Source organism: Enhydra lutris, unplaced genomic scaffold (assembly GCF_002288905.1).
Source record: "Enhydra lutris kenyoni isolate GAN:26980312 unplaced genomic scaffold, ASM228890v2 scaffoldscaffold9, whole genome shotgun sequence".
Lineage (NCBI taxonomy): Eukaryota > Metazoa > Chordata > Mammalia > Carnivora > Mustelidae > Enhydra > Enhydra lutris.
Genome location: NW_019154093.1, coordinates 22,346,692 through 22,352,862, shown reverse-complemented (window position 1 = coordinate 22,352,862; position 6,171 = coordinate 22,346,692).

Here is a 6,171-nt window from a genome sequence, read left to right as displayed (position 1 = left end):
GTCCGCTGTCTCTCAGAGCCAGGGGCGGGGCAGGAGCGGGGAGGGGGCGGGGCACCCGAAAAGAGGAGGATGGGGGAGAGACAGAACGAGAGAGAAAAAGGAAGGGCGCTTGCGCGTGCGCAGAGACACCTGCAGGGCGGGGCGCGTTCTTTGGGGGCGGGGGTGGGTGGGTGTTGAGTTCTTCTTTGTCCACGAAGTTCTGGTTCCTGGCTCACGAGCGGGTCAGAGAGGAAGGCCAGGTCAAACATCGGAAAAAAAGTTTTATAACCTCGTACAGCCATTCGGGTTTAAGTCCTCTATGATGAGAGGGAGTGTAGTGTGGTCTGCTGTAGGGCCTAATGAGAGCCGGGGTTGGCCGGAAACCAGATGCACAAAACTGTACCCTGAGAAAAATTCGTGGAGTGTTGTAATTGTTCTGTATCCTGTTAGTGTGGGTAAGAGTCAGCCCTAGAGCTGTACACCAAAAGCGTGGGGAGTATTTTCCTTAATGTCTAAAACAACCAAAATTGACTTAATAACCATGTGACCGCCTTTGTTAATTCCTGAAACTCACTCTTGTTTCGCTCCAGCAAATTATGCCCAGAAACTGAGATATGTCTTTGCCAGTAGTTTGTGTAGCACAGGTTCCCTGTAGGGATTCTAATTTATAGCTAATACTTCACAAGCCTGTAGCATACAGGTTAATGTCTCTTAATAAGCTAATAAAGAAATACTCCAGGGGTGCCTGGGTGGCTCCCAGTGTTAGGCGTCTGCCTGGTTAGGCCTCTGCCTTTGGCTTGAGTCCTGATCCCAGGATCCTGAGATTGAGGCCCCGCATGGGGCTCTCTACTCTGTGGGGAGCCTGCTTCTCCTGGGCCCTCTGACAGCCCCTCTCCCTGCTTGTGCTTTCCTCCTCCCCTCAAATAAATAATCTTAAAAAAAAAAAAAAAAAGAGAAAGAAATAACATACTCCAAACCAAAAATTAATTACATTATAGTTCCAGGCAAAAAGGAAATGAAATAAAGTCCAAGTTTAGTTGTGATGTGCTGTCTACCAGTTGGTCCTCTGTGAATCAGTCCTTCCAACTAAGCTGGGAATCAGCTGCCAATTTAGGTTCCTTGCTGCTGAGGCACACAGCTACCTGGCACTGTGTTGACCACTGCCTAGAAAGACTAGCCTTACCAAGGCAGGGAAAGATGTCTTTCTCTTCCTCAGACCGTTGTGCCTTTAACACCGCTGAGGCCCAAGAGAGTAGTCGGCCACCACGGGAACAAGTGTATCAAGATCAAGATCTTAGAGATCTGTTCAGATCAGCAAAGAGTAACCTTGCCCAGACCGAACATTCTAGTAAGTCCTCATAAATTCTTGGTATTTAAAGTTTAAATGTCCATTATGTCATAGTTGCTTCTCCATATGTTCCTATCTATAAGCGCTCAGTAGCACAACACTTTGGTTACTCTCAATCTCATATGGCCTCCCAAATTCACTCTCAGATCAAAACAAGTGCATTTAAGTCATAAACAAGTGGATTTGAAATCTTAACAAACCAATACACAGCTTCCATATATTGTTTTGTGAGGATGAAATGACACCAACAAAACCTTTAGCATTTAGTAGAAGGAATATATATATATACATGTAAGATGATTTTTATTTAATGATTTTGGATTTACAAATTTGCCTACTCACAAAAATTTGCTTATAACCCCAAAATCAATACTTAAAGAGCTCTTGTAGTGGCAAAAAAAAAAAAAGAAGAAGAAGAAGAAGAAGAAAGAGAAAAAGAAAAAGAAAAATTGAGTTGCCCCAGGCATCTGTTCCCAGCTGAGGTCGAACAATACCAAGCCCCTCTGCCTTCTTGTTTCAACTCCCATGCTGCAAATGAGTGTCTGTCTCGTGATCTATTTAGTGCAATGTTTTTCATGTTTTTGTGCTGCTTGTGCTTTTGCTGTTCAAAATGGCACACAAGCATAGTGCCTCAAGTGCTGTCTAGTGTTCCTAAGTGCAAGAAGGGCATGATAGGGGTCAATACTCTGATCTCTGCTGGCGTCCCTGCGGCCGGCAACCCCCAGGAAGAAGGGAAGCTCGGGAGAGGAGACCAGGTTGCCTGTCACCCAGGTCCTCCACCTGCATTGCCTTGCATAAGACGTTCACTTGCATCAAGCTCGCCTGCACACCCACTCTCATCCGAGTTGGATCCAAAATTGCATCAGACCGGTTACCAAATCAATGTTAATCTTGCGCAGAGGCTAGGACTGGAGAGGTAATAGCAGTGACAGAAGTTAAGTAAGCTCACGAAGCCTCTACAGTATTTAATGGGGCCCAGAATGGTGTGTCTCAATAATCCAAAGGGCATTTAAGACCAGTTTCAGATCTGCAGAAACTTTGATACTACTGCCAAATTTATTGATGCAGGTGCTGCAACAGTGGAGTGTCTGTTTCTGGGGCTGGTATTCTTTGGCAGCCTAGTCATCCGTTATGCCAGAAAACTTTCACTGAAGTAGCAGCTGTTGTCACATGCTATCCTGGAATTTGCCTTGTCTGAAGCTATGGGTCTCTTCATTTGATGGTTGCTTTCTTGATTTTGTTCGCCATGTAGCAAATTATTGCTCAAAATGTTGGCATTCATATTAATTACAGATGTAATTCTGTGTATCTTACTGTGACTCTGAAAATTGTAGTATTGGTGTCATGGAAATAGATGTTATTTCCAAAGTCATTTCATTAAAGATGAAACTTTAACTTTTGCTGTGATTTGTACTTACCTAAATTTAGATCGTCACAAAGAAGAATATGCATTCAGACAGATGCTGTACAAGTCAGAGGAAGCTACAGCAGTTGCCCCATTAAGAAAAAGAGCCAGTTATTTTATTTTATTTGACACAGAGAGATCACAAGTAGGCGTGGGGGGGAGCAGGCTCCCCACCGAGTGGAGAGGCCCATGTGGGGCTTGAAAAGAGCCAGTTTTTATGAGAATTCTTTTACACAGTATTCTGCACCTTGTAATTTATAGTCTTTGGGTTATTCATATAGAAGAGAAATGAGTGTTTTCAGCTTCTATGAAATATGATTAATTAAACCAAGATAGTTAATTGCTAAAAAGAAAAAAAAGGAGGTATGATATGCCTTATGAAGAAAACAGGTGTTGGATAAACTTAGTTCAGACATGAGTTACAGTGCTATTGGCCTTGAGTTCAATGTTAATGAATCAACAATATATATTAAGTAATGTGTCTTTAAACAGAAACATAAAACAGGAAATGTTATGTATTGATAGGTTGACAAAACCAGAGGCTTGCAGAAGTCTAACCCTGTATTTTTCCTATGAGCAATGGCTCAGTATTCACTAATTTAATGTTCACAGCAACTTTTAGAACATAACTACTACAAAAAGATAGCTGTGTGTGTGTGTGTATAAAGAGGTGCCTTCCTGCCCTAAGGGTCTGTGATAAGAGCCTCTTACAAATCTCTGTGGCATAAAGCATCAGAACAGCTGGAAGTTCACTCCCTCTAAGAAACCTCCTATAATTGTTCCTATGACCGTTCATTCAGCAGAAACTCCTTGGATGAGGAGCCATTGGGCAGGAGGGGAAACCAGGGTAGCTATAAGGAAAGACCAAAGGAAGAACTTGTGGCAAGTGAAGGTGTTCTGAGGCTGAACATGCTGCCTCTGCGGGGGCTGAGTCCCCTGTCTTTGGGGGAAGGGACGTGTTCAAACTGATGCTGGCCGGTGTCAGGGATACTGCAGGAGATAGCCTTATACCAGGAGGGAAATTCAACCAAATGGACCTCGAGTTCACAGGCTATTTTCACTATTCCAAAAAGCGTTATAGAAGTTATGTGGATTATACCCACCATACCACCTCCAATAAAAATTGCCATAGGTTCAAAACATCCACATCCGGACCCCATTTCCTACTGAATCCGAGCCTCTGAGAGAAGAGCCTAGGCATCAATATTTAGAAAGATTCTTCCAGGTGATTCTAAGCCCCCACTGCATTAGGTAAAGAACTACTGGGCTAAGACTAGGTCAATTTAGTAAAATCCCCAGCTGCTCAGAGAATCTCCCCGTTTCCTGCCTACCCTAGCCTAAAGCAAGGCACTGAAGAAGCTTTTACTAAGTGTGGAGTTCTTTCCTGAAACTCGGATTAGCCAATAAAGACAGCAATGTGACTGGCCGATAAGCCAGGGTTACCAATCCAATAGAACAAGTGACAAGGTCCAGATTATTATGGAACAAATGCTCGCTGTCCACTGGACGTTGTTTTCAAAACAGAAGTCCAAAACGCCGGACTCTGAGCCCGCCCGCCCGCCTCAGGGCCAGGCGGCTGACCTGCTTTAGAGCTGGAGGTCGGGTCGCTCCCGAGGCTCTTTATAGAAGCTGACGCCCTGCTGCGTTGCAAGGGCCCAACACAGGAACTCCTGCGTGTTGGGCCCCAAAGGCAGCGGGAAGGGAGGCATTCCCGTCAACACAATGCTCCACAGTACGTGCAGACACAGGCCATCAAGCTCATCCAGGGCCACCTCGTCCAACAACGACACCAGTATACCCTTTACTACCTCAGTTTGCAGCTCCCCCGGCGCCTGCGCACCAAGACACTAAGGGCCCCCAGCCGCGCTTACGCACAACAACCCCGACGCGGATTGAACCTAGAGATCAGAGAAGTTCCTGAGCGCTGGGGTGACGTCACGCCCTTTGGGGGCGGGCTCAGCCCGCAAGGCTCCACCGCCACTGGTCCGCAACACGGCAGTAACCAGGGGAACTGCAAACACTGTAGGGTCCGCTCCCGGTTCGAGCACCCGAAACCCCGCCTCTAGAGACGTGGTTCGGGCAGTTATTCTCCAGTCCCTCCTGAGGCTCCCTTGGACGGAATCCTATGCTAGGGAGCCTGGGCTACCCTTGCCAGACCCAGGGTTGGTCCGGGATGGGAAGAAGAAGCTAGGGGGAGTGGTCAGTGGTTTGGCCACTGTGCAGAGCAGAGCTGTGTTGGTGTAAAAACCCGGTACGGGGCGGGGGGGGGGGGGGGGGGGAGGGGGGGGGGGGGGAGGAAAGGTTGAAGGTGGAAAGGGGGGCGAGAAGGCGGAAGGGGGGGATCTTGTGTGTTCGTCGGATGTGGAACTGTGAAATCTGGGAGTTGGTATGGGGGTAAGCTGTCATCCTGGGGAGTGCGGGTGTCAGCTATTGGGAAAACGGAGTTGATAAGGTAGGTGGGGGAAGAAGAGGGCATGCTTTCTTTCTGAGCTTGGATGTTAATAATTAGTACTCTTCAGGCCCAGGAACCCTGTAAGCACGGTGAAGCAACACCTGGTTAGGTTTCTTAACAGCCCTTTGAGGTCAGTGGTGTTGTGCAAATGAAGAAACTGAGGCTCAAAGAAGTTAACTTGCCCCAAATCAAACAGCCGGCAAGTGGTAGAGTGAGAAAGAAACCCAGACTCTTGTCTCTGGAGCTAAATTACAGAGTTTGAGATTGGAAGTGGGTTTCAGAGGTCCTTCATTCCAGACGCTACAAATGCAGGTATCTGCAAATATCTGGGTTGGATTGGGTTGTACCTGAAAATCAATTCCCCTTTTGAAGGGAAAGCTCCCTCCGCTCCATCTGATTTTTTTCCTGGGACACTTCTCTAAAACCATGACAGCCAATCAGTCTGACAACCAGATGGCGAGATGCTTCCGGTGGGCCACTATTTAGGGTTCCCTGAATCTAATCATAGAATTGACCATTGAAAACAAAAAATAGGCTGCTGTGATCTCATTTTGAAGATAGGAGGACTAATGTCTAAACAGACTGTTAGGGTCTATGCTAGAATCCAGATCATTTTTTTTCATTTTACCACTGTCCCAGAAATTTGTTCCTTGTATCCACTTAATGTAGTGTGGGAAAATTTTTGTTTAATTAAACAGTCTGAAAGGTACTTTTAAAAAGTCTTTGCCTTTTGTACTTCAGAGGTACTATTAAATGTCAGTCGCAGTTTGCCTTGTGGAAAGATCATTTCCAGTGTAACATTGCTACAGAACAACAGTTCTCAAATATTTTATATCTCAGGACACCTTTATTCTCTCTTTTTAAAAGATTTTATTTATTTATTTGACCGAGGGAGAGAGGACAACCAGGGGGAGTAGCAGATAGAGGGAGAGGGAGAAACAGCTTGCCCCCCACCCCAAGCCCGGGTTGGGGGGGCAGCGGATGCAG